Genomic DNA, 12,743 nt, shown 5'->3' on the forward strand with positions numbered 1-12,743 from the left:
AGATGAAGGCCAGATAGATGAGAAACAAAGCTTTGCTGCTAATAGTGGTGGTGCAACTCTGAGAGGCCAGGTTAGCCTCATGGTATCATACATAGGTGGATAGTGAAAGGGGGGCCTCAAAGACCATCTAGACTGCCTTCATTTTACAGATGGGGAGACTGAGCCAAGGTGCTTACACTGAGAGGAAGCTGAGGCAGGGCTCCAGCCAGGTCAGGGCTCCTCCCACCATACTAGGCTGTCTTCAGTGCCAGACTCTGCCTCTTATTCATACCTCTGGGACTTTGGAGAGGTCATTTCCCCCAAAGGGAGGCCCCTCCCAGCTCTGAACCCCATGATGCTGCTCTGGGCCTCACTCCCCCAGAGGGGTCTGGAGAAGCCAGAGCACCCGATTGGACAATGACCAGGAGCGGCCAGAGTTGGGGGTTTGGTTTTCTGGGGATTTCTAAAAATCAATTTCACATTCAGATAGTACCTTCCAATCATTCTGGGACTCTGGGCCACCTGAACACAATGTGCTCTCCAAAAGCAGTGATGTGCTGAAAGAAATCAGAGTCCAGAAAAAACAAAATGACAGTCTTGGGCAACCACCAAGGTCAATTCTGCTTTTTAAAAATAAATTATTCCATGTGAATTAGAATAAGAAGGCCACCTTGTCCAACACCTCTCATTCTGTAGATGTAGAAAATTAAGGCCCAGATGGGGAAGTGACCTACACCACCATGCTGTGCTTCATTTCTTCTAATCTGGTGTGCACTTGGAAAGCGCATCAGTGAGCTTATTAAACATTGTAGGAAAAGGAAGAGTAAAGTGCCCTCCTGCAAAAAAAACAAAACAAAACAAAACAAAACCCAACTTTGAGCTAAGCAGCCCTAATAGAAGTCTGACCTTCAAAATCTATAGGGAATTGACACAGCGCTGTGGTAGTATGAACTTCTCCTCAGTACATAAGGGGTCAAAGGATATGAAATGTTTTCAATGAAGAAATAGAAGCTATCATATCATATGAAGAAAAAGTGCCAAATCACTAATAACCAGGAAGATGACTGAAGACAGATGTAGCCATTGCTGGCAGGGCTGTGAGCAAACAGGCACGTTCTAATCCAGTGCTGGTGGGTCCGTGGAGCTCTCTGACAATCCAGGAGGAATCTCTTTAGAACTGTGGAATGGGGTCAGTACGTTATTCACATCCTTGGACTCAGGGATCCTACTACTGAGTAAATACCCCTAAAAGGTCAAAGACTGAAATCAATCGAGCAACATTTACTAAGCATCTACTATGTGCCCGAGCTGGATTTGAAATCATGGGACCTGCGTCTGAATCCCACTAACACGGCTTCCATTCTGTGAAACCTCTGGGGAGTCACAGAACTTGCTCTGGGCCTGTTTCTTCACCTGAAAAAATGAGAGGGGCTGAAACAAGATGATCTCTAAGCTCCCTTCCAGATGTAGATCTGTGATCATTGTAATAGAAAGAATTCTGAAAAGTCCGAGAAGACCTAGATGAACTGATTGATTGAACATGATAGCCACAGCCATCTAACTGAAGATGATGAAACAGAGCAAAATCCGAATCAGTGTGAGTCTCCGAGCACTGATGAAGAAACACGACTGCTTCCATTTGGTAGGAAAGGTGGTAGGCTATGGGGGCAGAATGGGACATGCCCCATACTGCTACAGGGCTTAACTTTGAGCCAATACAGCTTAATTCCTTAAAAAATAAAAACAATACATATAGACATGTAAGTGAAGGTATTGGAAGACTGTGGTTATTAGGAAGCAATTAGAAAATGAAACAACAAAATCTATCTTTAAAAGACTTTTCTGGAAAGAGTAAACAGGCCCTCTTCCCTCTCAGGGCGGCCATCTCTCAGGGCGGCACTCGGCTGCCTCAGGCAGAAGACTCTCAGCTAAGCCCGGAAGGCGGGCTTTGGATCTTTCCCTCTGACCTCATCCTTCGGGCCATGAATCCCAGTAGCCTCAGAACACATACCATCCGAGTGGCCGGTTCCACTGATGGGAGGCAGGGTCGGGGACGCTGCAGAATTTAGATGTAGGAGACGCGGCTGGGAATCCTTCCTCTGATGTTCCCTAACTGTGTGACACTGGACAAGCCACTTTACCACTCTGTTAATTCATTTTTTTAAAGTTGGCAACAAGGCATTCACTGCCCACCTCATAGATTAGTGAGGGAAGTACCCCTGCATGCTGGGCACCATGCCAAGAACTCTGCAAATACTCTCACTTGATAATGAGAAGGAAGTTTGGGAAGGGGCTGGGAGGAAAACATGCTGTAGAAATGTGATTTCTGATGTGACCTCTCTCAATGCCGGGGACAGTGATTGTCATCGTCTGTACCCAGGCCTGTAACCAGATGCCTCAGGATGCCATTCAAGGCCTCTCTTGCTAGGGACAGGCAGGCAGTATTCTCACAAGCTCCCTGAGTTCCCAAGCAAGAACAAAGACAGGCTGGCTGAAGAGAGTCAGCCTGCAGGGCCAGGAACCCAGAAGGGGACAATCGGTGTCTGCTGAGCACAGTCACCCGAGGAGGGAGGGAGCCTAGGGAGAGACATATGTTCTATGTCTCCAAGCAGAGACAAAATGGAAGGAGATGGAGGGGAAGGGAAGCAAAGACAGAGCCCATCCTGTGGACCTGGAAAAGAACACAGAACAGACAAACATACCAGGAAGGCCAGGGGACCCACAGACAGGGAAGAAGGATGACTTTGGGCATGCCAGTGGCCATCACTGCCCGGGATGGCAAAGCCAGGACAGTAGAGGCTGAGTGATGGGGAAGGAGTCCTGGCTGGGAGCCCAGACAGCCGAGCTCAGCCCTCCCTGTGCCACGCTGGCATGCACAGCAACCTACATGGGAGGCACTAGCTTATGGGAGAACAGAAAGAAACAGGGCAGCAGCTCGGCACAGCAGCCATGGGCGAGTTCATTTAAACTTCTGTAACACAAAGTGGTTAGACAAGAAAACCTCCGAGTCTCTTCCAGGGCTGGATTGAGAACCCCTAAGAATGCTCCCACAAACGGTAAGTGAAGTGGCGTAGGAATTCTCTCCATTTTTACAGATGGGGGAACCGAGGCACTGACAGGCCTCCTGACTCCAAACCCAAAGCTCTCTCAACCACACCTCTGCTGTCTCCCTGCCAAAGGACTTTGGTCGAGCCCCTCCTCCCTCTAGGCCTCAGTTTCCCCCTCTGTAAAACCATCATATTATATCACATGACCTTGAAGCTCCCTCTTTCCAACCCCAACTCTAAAGCCGAAAAGACCCCGAAGAATCCCTTGTCCCCCAAACCACAGTCCGGGGGCACAACAATGGCCCCAACCAGCTAATGCAAGTCCAAGCGTGGACAGCTGCTCAGGGCCCGCCAAGGCCCCTTCAAGGCCCACAGAGATTTTCTGAACCCAGATTAATCTGTCAGTCAGTCAGTCAGTCAATAAGCTTTTATTAAGTGCCTACTATGTGCCAGGCACCATGCTAGGTAGTAAATACAAAGAAGGCCCAAACAAGCCCTGCCTTCAAGGAGCTAAAGAAGGAGACAAAAGCTGACGGTGACAGTGCTTTAGCCTGACCCCTCTTGCAATGCCACCTCATGTCTCAGAATAGTGACATTTTTCTAGGGAAATCTGTCACGTTCAACACCCCCCAGGTTTCCTCTGTCTCCTATGGTTTTCTCCTAAAGGACACATTACCCCCTCCATGCCTTTGTAACACTTGTCCCTGACACCTAGGATCCGTTCCTTCCTCACTTCTGGCCTCTGAGAACCCTCTGTCTCATGCTCTTCTTTCTGGGGAAAATTAAGCTTTTCTTCACTTCGCAGTGCCTTGTCCAAAACAGAAAATGAAAAGCCTCTTGCATGTATCTTGTATACTTTCTGCACATATGTATTTATGTGCATGTTATCTCTCCTGATGGAATGTAAAGTCCTTGAGGGCAGGGCCTAGTTTACTGTCTTTATATCTACCATGGTGCCTCCTGCACACAGTGTATGGCATACAGCAGGCACTTAATAAATGCTTGCTGCCTGATGGATCCATTACCTCATCAGTGTCATACAGGGGCTTCAGGGCACCTTCCCCAAGTGCCTTTCCATATGTGAGCTCAGGGAACAGGAGGAACGTGGGTCCACACTTACCTAGAAGCAGAAAGAGGCCAGGACACAGAATCTCCAACTCAGTTTCCTCCTGATCCCCTCGAACCCAGGGACCTATTGGAGATAACACAGGGAGAAGGGGTGAGCATGGAAGGCTACCACCAGTGACCCCACCTTGGCTTCCATGTGCTCAGAGGCTCTTTGCAAAGTTCAGTGGCCAACGCCTACCCTGATGCTGCCTGGTGGTCATGGCGCCTTCGTTGACAAAGGGAAAAGACAATTTTATGTGTCACTATTAACCCAAACCATCTAGACTGAACCCTCAGGGTGGAAAGACTTCTGATCTTAGTTTCTTGTTAATAACTGACATGTTTCAGCCAGAATTTTATCATTTCAAACGACTATCTTAGTCTCTTCTACTTTGTCCTTATCAAGAAATGCCTTTGTCCTGCTGATTTCTGATGACGTGTGGGAGACAGGGCAGGAGCGGGCCCACCTAGGCTATCAGCTCCCAGGGAGCAGGCACTGTGTTTTACCTTTCTCTGTACTCCCGGTACTTGGCACAATGTCCGGAACAGAGTGGGTGCTTAATAAATGCTTGGTGCCTGCTCACTGACTGAGCATTCTAGATCCAGGACGCTCCCTGAGCTCTCCTGAGAAAGAAGCCAGGCAGAGATAATTGGTCATCTTCCTGCGGTCTGGCCAGGCCTACGGGGTGGGGGTGGGGGTGGGGGCCGGGCAGGAGAGAATGTTCTTCCCATCTGTACTGGCATTTTCCAAAAACATAAAAATAATAATTTTGTCTTTTGCCCGAAGGTGTATTTATCACTAAACGGAACGATTAACAGACAGGCATGATATAGTAGAAATCACTGAAGCTGGAGTCTGAGGCCCTGGGTTTGAATCCCACCTCTGATGCATGGTGGCTGTGCGACGTTAGGCAGGACATTGCCTTCTCTGGTCTCTCCTCATCAACAAACGAGGAGAGTGGACCAGCCAGCCTCCCGGTCCCCTCAGGGCTCCAGAACTCTGGCCCTATGACCTACTGTCACCCACTCTCCCGGCCATGCCTTTTGGGAGCACATTTTACAGAATCAGCCCATTGCATTTAATCTCATGGGCTGTGCTTTTAAAAGCACCAGGAAGGCTGTCTTGTTGCTGTGCTTGTGGGCCCAGGGAAAAGAAAGCCAAAATGGGGGCGCTAGCTGTGGTGGTGCTCTGGGGGAATCGAGTAAGGAGCTCTGATCTCTGGGATCTGCCCTAGGGGCAGATCGGCCCCTATGGCAGGAGCAGGGATGAGAGCCAAATCAGCCAGACCCGGGATGAGGGTCCAAATCCAGGTGCTGCTCCTGGAGGCCCGGGTGACCCTGGCTAAGTCCCTTCCTGGCTCTGGAGGCCTCCTTCCTCCTCTGCCCTTTGAGGTGCCTGGGCTATGTGTTCTAAGGACCCTTTCAGCCCCGAATCCCAGGATCCGGAGGAGACATGAGGACTCACCTCCAAATTCGCCCTCTCTAGCTTTCCCCTTCAGGCACAGCGACTGCCTGGAACAGCTGGAGTTCCAGACCTATAATTCACCCAGGGAAGATGGGTGCCCTCGATTCCTAATTAAAATGTGTCAAGTAGGCCTACATAATTCTTCGGATTTCCAGAAAATAGCCCCTTAGGACGAGCGCCAACCCACCAATGCTGGTTACTCAAAGGCTGCCAGACAAAGGAAATCCCACCTCCAATTACCCCCCACCCACCCACGCCAGGGGTCAGGTGACATTTTAGCCCATAACTCAACCCACTAAGACACACCTGAGATAAAGAGTTTCCGCAAGGAAGAATGAGGATCCTCCACACTCCCCACCCCAGCACCACATCAGACTGTAAATGTTGCGTCTACAGCTTCTTCTCAGGCCAACAGACCCCAGCACAAGGAGTTAATACCAGGCCCTAAAAATAGTGGCAGAGTGGCCTACCTGGCTCCCTCCCTCTTCTCCCACTAAGTTCAGTCCTGGCAGAGTCTCCAGCCAGGGAGCAGCCCGGAGCAAACAGAACCACCCCACCCCCACCCCCACCCCCAGGAGAGTATGAGCCAACCCTCATGGGCCCCTCCTCCTCCATGATGATTCCTATGGTTACCCAGGGCCTGCAAGGCCATGATGACCTTGTTCTGCCAATCACCAGAGCACCATTAACCCCCTTTCTGGGTCAAGAAGCAGCCAGGGAAGTAGAGACTAGGCCAGCATCCTCCAGCTCAGCTGGGGCCACGTCTCTGCCCTTGCCTCCAAGGGTCTGGCTCTGCCACACACCCATACTGCTCATCAGAGACAAAACAACTCTCCCCATTCCCACAGTGTTGTGATGCTCGCAAAGGGCCATTTCCCCCTCAACAAGCCATGAGGTGATGGGGTCCACAAGTGTTAATATATACTCTCCATTCCGGGAAAGCTCCCCCTCTGCTTCTGTGATGTCAGAATTCCATCTGCCACCTGCCTCAGTCCAGGGGTGGGGAACCTGTGGCCCTCTAAATCCTTGGGTGCGGCCTTTTGACTAAGTCCAAGTTTTACAGAACAAATCTTTTTATTAAGGGGATTTGTTCTGTGAAGTTTGGATTCAGTCGAAGGGTCACACTTGAGGACCTAGAGGGCCACATGTGGCCTCAAGGCCGCAGGTTCCTTAGGGTCCTTAGCTTCCTTACAGCATCAGCTCAGGTTCAGGCCCTCCGAGAAGCCTCCCCAAACCCCTCCTGCCATACACGTGGCAGCACCGTCACCGGCGCTCCCTCCCTCCTTCAATTGTCTCATGTCTACTTAAATCAGGCTCTATTTTCCCAACAAAATGCCAACTCCTTGAGAGCAGGGGCTGATTCCTTTCTTTGCCTTCCCCACCCCTAAGTGCTGACATAATAAGAGAAGTGGTGCAGTGGACAGAACACTGGACTTAGATGGAGTCAGGAAGCTCCGGGTTCAAATCCTGCATCAGACGTTGACTAGCTCTGGGGACGGCCTTGGGTAAGTCACTTAAATAGCTATGTGCCTCAGTTTCCTTATGTGTAAAACAGCAATAATACTACCACCTGGTCAGCAGGCCCATCTCCTGACTCCCAAGTCCAGAGCTCTTTCCCCCACTCAAGGGACGGTAGACAGATCTCACCGCCCAGCATGTGCCACGGGAGCTGAGGGCTGGCCCAGCCACGCACATGTAGGAGGGCCACCCCTCAGAAATCTGGACTCCCCGGCATCACTCCGGCTGCTCTAATCAACGCTTCTGCCAGCCTTTGACTGTCTAGTCACAGAGAAACACTTGTTCTTGAGGTCCCAATTTCTGGCAGGATTTGTTCCTTGCCCTCCCCTGTGGACGGCCAGTCACTTCACCCCGTTTGCCTCAGTTTCCTCATCTGTAAAACGAGCTGGAGAAGGAAATGGAGAGCCCCTCTAGGGTCTCTGCCAAGAAAACCCCAAATAGGCTCACGGAGAGTCAGACACGACCGAAATGACTGAACAGCAAAGAAAGCATTAAAAAGTTTTAGCACGAGCAAAATCTTAGGTGTTGCTCTAGAAAGCAATTAGATTTGATGTAGAAAACCTAGAATTAGAAGAAAAGTGGTTAGTTGGGAAAACCTCTCATAAGTTTGCTATCGAAGCTGACACCGTGCACTTCCACACATACACGAACAATTTTGAAAGGGGAAATCCCAGCTATCAGCAAGCATACGGAAGACAGCTCCAAATAACTGACAGAGAGATTAAATAAAAGAATTCCATGGTTCCCCCAAGCCCAGATTGATAAAGATGATCAAAGACTCTGCAGCTGTGGGAAGACAGACAGACCACTTGGTCTGTGAACTGGGCCAGCCATTCTGGAAAGCACAGTACAAACCACACTGTGAGTGCCCTTCTAACAGAAATAGAGCTCCGAGGCCCGTGCCCTGAGAAGCCAAAGATGGAAGAAAAAGTCTGCCCTAAGATAGAGAGAGATAGCCTTCCAGATCTCCATCCTGTGATGCCTGGGGTGACATTCTCTGCAGGAGCAAAGACCTGGGAGGAAAGGAGCTGCCAGCTGCAGGAGAACCGCTAAGAGATGGCCTGTGAGGAATGTAGAGGACACCGGAGGGCCCTAAGACGTGCCAGAGGTGGAGAGTTCAGAGGAACCTGGCAAACCTTGTAAGAATGAATGAGTTAAAAACGAAGTAAGCAGACCAGAGAACAACCCACATGGTGGCCGTTATAACACAAAAGAAGGTGAGCTCTGATAGCAGGTGGTGGACTGTGGGAGCAGAATGAGTCATACATCTGTCAAATGGGACCAATGTGTGGACTTGTTTGGTTTGACTATTTGTTAAAAGTGTGAACAAAAATACATGGCACAGAGGGAGGGGAACCACTGGGAAGCAATGGGTGCATATTGAACTTTTGAGGGTTTTTTTTTTAAAGAACATCAAAACACACACACACAAAAGTTCCCCATCATTCTACTTCCATTGTCTCTGGTCTCTTTATAATCTCACTTTTATGTATTTGCTAGATCAGCATATCAGCTCTGAAAAACTGAGTTATGTCTGTACACATCTTGGAATGTATTACAAAGCTCGTATACGCGCACACACACACACACACACACACACACACACACACACACACTGGGTGACCTTACGCTGCATCCGCATAAATGAAAAAACCCGCACCTGGGTTCTAACAGTAAGCCAGCCGCCCAAGCCAGTGACCAAGCCCACTCTGCCATTCCAAGGCCATTGGCAGGAGGACACACCCCCCAAAATGGGCAGGTTCGAGGAGACAGAGTGCTCTGTCACTAGATGACTAAGGACACAGCCACACTCAACTCTGCTAAACACATACGTGTACACGTATGCACACACACTCACATACATGTGCATATACATACACAGGCATGCACGTGGGCACAAGTACATGCATGAACATGTACACACACACACACAACAGCCATATACTCCACATGTAAAAGTCCTTGATTCAGAGGGGGAAAGGAAAAAAGAAAAAAAATCAGACATTTAGTTGTAAAATGTAATTAGCATGTTAACATTCTAGTCTGAAAAAAAAATTGCTTTCGAAAAAAACACTATACTGCAGAAGGTAAAGTTAGGCCCTAAAGGAGAAGAGAGAGAGGAAGGGAGAAAAGGAGGGATGGAGAGAAGAAGGGAGGGAAGGAGGAAAGGAAGGCGGGGAGGGGAGAGAGAGAGAAAAAGAGAAGAAGAACAAAGAGAAGAAAGAGAAGGAAGAGGGGGAAAAGAAGGGAGGAGGGAAGGAGGGAGGAAAGAAGGAGAGAGGGAAGGAGGGAGAGGAGAGAAGAGAGAGAAAGGGAAGGAGAAAGAGTAGCAGGAGAGGGGAAGAGAAGGGAGGAGGGAAGGAGGGAGGGAAGGAAGGAAGGAGAGAGGGAAGGAGGAGGAAAGGAAGGAGGGGGAGGGAGAGAGAAAAACGGAAGGAGAAGGAAGAGGAGGAGAGGGAGAGGAGAAGGGAGGGAGGCAGGAAGGAAAGAGAGAGGAAGGGAGGGAAGGAGGAAAGGAAGGAGGGGATGGGAGCGAGAAAAAAGAGAAGGAGAAGAAAGAGAAGGAAGAGGAGCAGGGGAGGGGAAGAGAAGGGAAGATGGAAGGAAGGGAGAGAGGGAAGGGAAGGAGGGAAGGAGGGAGAGAGAGAGGGAGGGAGGAAAGGAAGTAGGGAGAAGAGAGGGAGAGAGAAAAAGAGGAGAAGAAGGAGAAGGAAGAGGAGCGGGAGAGGGGAAGAGAAGGGAGGAGGGAAGGGAGGGAGAGAGGGAAGGGAAGGAGGGAGAGAGAGAGAGGGAGGAGGAAAGGAAGGATGGGGAAGGGAGGGAGAGAGAAAAAGGGAAGAAGGAGAAGGAAGAGGAGCAGGAGAGGAGAAGAGAAGGGAGGAGGGAAGGAGGGAGGGAAGGGAGGGAGGAAGGAAGAAAGGAGAGAGGGAGGGAGCTGCCATGAAGAACGTACAATTGTCAACCCAGCCCAATGTACCTGGTGCTCTACTGGCCAGTTATGAGATACACTAAAACCATGATATTTGGAAATTTCAGCTGAAGAACTAAAACATGAATCTAAAACATGGTCTCCGGGGGGACCTGTGGTACCGGGGATCCCAGGGCTGCCAAGGTCAGCCTCCGCCAACCATAGTGCATGGTTCTCTACTCAGCTGGCACTTAAAAGACACAAAGAGAGTCCAGCTCTGCTTAAAGCAGCAAATGGGAAAGCCACTTGGGGCAGAGCATGGCAATCTCTTTGAAAAACCAGGTTTTCATCCCTAAGTCCCCACAGTCTGGAGGCTGCTGGCCATTTGAACCACTGAGTGGTACCTAGCTCCTTCTTAGCCAAGGCTCCCCTGCCCCCACGGCTCCCCCTAGGAGCAGAGCTGCTTGGGCACAGGTGGGGTGATTCAGCCACAATCGCCAGCAACCTCACTCCCAGGGCTCTCATTTTTGCAGAAAAGAAAATGGCCCCAGTCTTTCTATTAATGATCAGAACACAGATCCTGCTCCATGGGCCTCCTTCTTTGGCATTACCCTCCCCCTTTCTCATGGGCTGGACTGGGCTCTCTTCCTCCATGACAATCACAGCACAGGTTACTGCCCATCCCACTCCTCTCCTCAGGTATGGAGCCCAGCATAGGACCCCACCTGGAGGGGCAGGATGGCAGAGTGGACAGGGCACTAAACATGGAGTCAGGAGGAGGCGGGTTCAAATCTAGCCTCAGACACTCAGGAGCTGTGTGATCCTGGGTGAGATGTGTCTGCATCAGTTTCTTTGTGTATAAAATAATGGAGTTGGATTCAGTCTGTGACCCCATGGCCTAGAAAACTCCCAGCTGACCCCTCCTCAAATTTGAGCCACCTGAAGATTCAACAAGGCAGTCATTAATGCATTTATCCAAAGCATTGCCAATAAATGTTAGACAGCCCTGGGCCAAGCACAGATCTCTGGGGCACTCTACTGCAGACCTCTTTCCAAATGGATCTCAAACCATTAACAACTATTCTTTCTAAGTTTGCAAGGAGGTCACCAACAAGGCAGCCTGCTCTCATAAAGTGGCCAGAGGGTACAGAAATGGGATGAATGGTCAACACGCTGGATTCTAGGGTAAGGACCCATCAAGCTAGAACACAGCACCAACTTGGCTAGCATAATAGTGATAAACATAGTCTCATACGCATGGGCTCAAGAAATCCAATTTCACAAGACAAGGCAGAGCTAACCAGGAGGGTGTCTGAAAAAGATCTAGGGATTCTTAGTGGACTCCAGGATTAAAAGGAGTCAGCCCTGGGGTGTGGTAGCCAGAATAAACTAATGAAGATCCTGAGAAGCTAGAGATTGGTCTTGGTCCTCACTGAGGGAGGCACTGATCTCACTGCCCTCTGCCCTGCTCAGACCACACCTGGAACATCGTGGTTCAGTTCTAGGAACCACACACTTTTTCAGAAAGACGTCAATAGGTTGGGAGAGCTTCCAGGGGAGGAAGCAGGTTGGTGAGAATATGGGAGGGAGTCTGTGCCTGCCACATGAGGCCAGTGCAAAGGACCAGAGATGGAAGGAGGGGCAGAGGTGGGGGCATGGTAACTGCCTACAAATGGCTGACATGTGAAGGGTTCTGCTTGGCCCCAAAGGACGGAAGGAGAAGAAATAGATAAGTGCTGAAAAGAGGCAAATTTGGAACTGATGCCAGGAAAAACTTATGGTTGTTGTTGAGTCATTTTTCAGCCCCTCTGACTCTTCCTGACCCCCTTCGGCATTTTCTTGGTACAGATACTGGAATGCTTTATCATTTCCTTCTCCAGCTCATTTTATAGATGGGGAAACTGAGGTAAACAAGGTTAAATGACTTGCCCAGGGTCGCACAGCTAGTAAGTGTCTGAGGCTGGATTTGAACTCAGGTCTTTCAGGACTTCCTGATTCCAGGCCCAGTGCTCTCTGCACTGCACCACTTAGCTGCCTCCCAATCATTAGAACTGTCCAAAGTGGAGTGGGCTGGATCGGTGAACTAGCAAGTTTCGCTTCGCTGGAGGTCTTTGAGCAATGGCTGGATGGCCACGTGGAGTGTATGTGGTTTGGGGGCCTCTCATTTGGGTATGAGCTAGGCGTACCATACCTGCCACCTTGCGGTCAGCCAGGCCCATCTTTGTCATTGTGATCAACAAGCATTTATTAAGTGCCTACTATGTGCCAGGCACTAGGGGATGTAAAGAAAGGCAAAAGCATGGTCCTCAACCTCAGAGAGCTCCCCTTCTAAAGGGTGAGACAACTCAAAGGCACTACATAGATACAGGATATCTAGAATGTAAATAGGAGGCCGTCTCAGAGCCAAGACCCTTGTGAGCAGGGAGGACTGGGAGAGGTCTCGAGTAAGAAGCCAGGGAAGCCGGGAGGTAGAAGGGAGGAGGGAGCAGTCTAGTCCACTCCTCAGCTCTTGGAGAGAACGTTATCACCAGAGTCTTGGCTCTGTTCTCTGGGACAAACACTCAGAGTTCCTTCAAGTGATGGGCACATGACATTATCTCAGATCCTTTTACCTCCCTGGCTGCTCCCCAGCTTCTCAACGTCCTTCCTAAACATGGCCACCAGAACCGCATCATTGCCCCAAGTATTCTCTGGCTAAAGCAGAGGGAGAACAGCAGAA

At 50.0% G+C, this 12,743-nt stretch overlaps 1 protein-coding gene across 1 annotated transcript in view; it reads right to left on the reverse strand.

The window, feature by feature from the left end:
- Nucleotides 1-12,743, reverse strand: part of SHANK2 (SH3 and multiple ankyrin repeat domains 2) — a 717,699-nt gene that overhangs the window by 660,359 nt on the left and 44,597 nt on the right. The window contains exon 2 of the mRNA XM_036763425.1: nt 4,147-4,218. The gene's annotated coding sequence lies outside the window, so the exon portion shown is untranslated. The remainder of the gene's footprint in view (nt 1-4,146; nt 4,219-12,743) is intronic.

This window comes from Trichosurus vulpecula, chromosome 6, assembly GCF_011100635.1.
Source record: "Trichosurus vulpecula isolate mTriVul1 chromosome 6, mTriVul1.pri, whole genome shotgun sequence".
NCBI classification, from domain to species: domain Eukaryota; kingdom Metazoa; phylum Chordata; class Mammalia; order Diprotodontia; family Phalangeridae; genus Trichosurus; species Trichosurus vulpecula.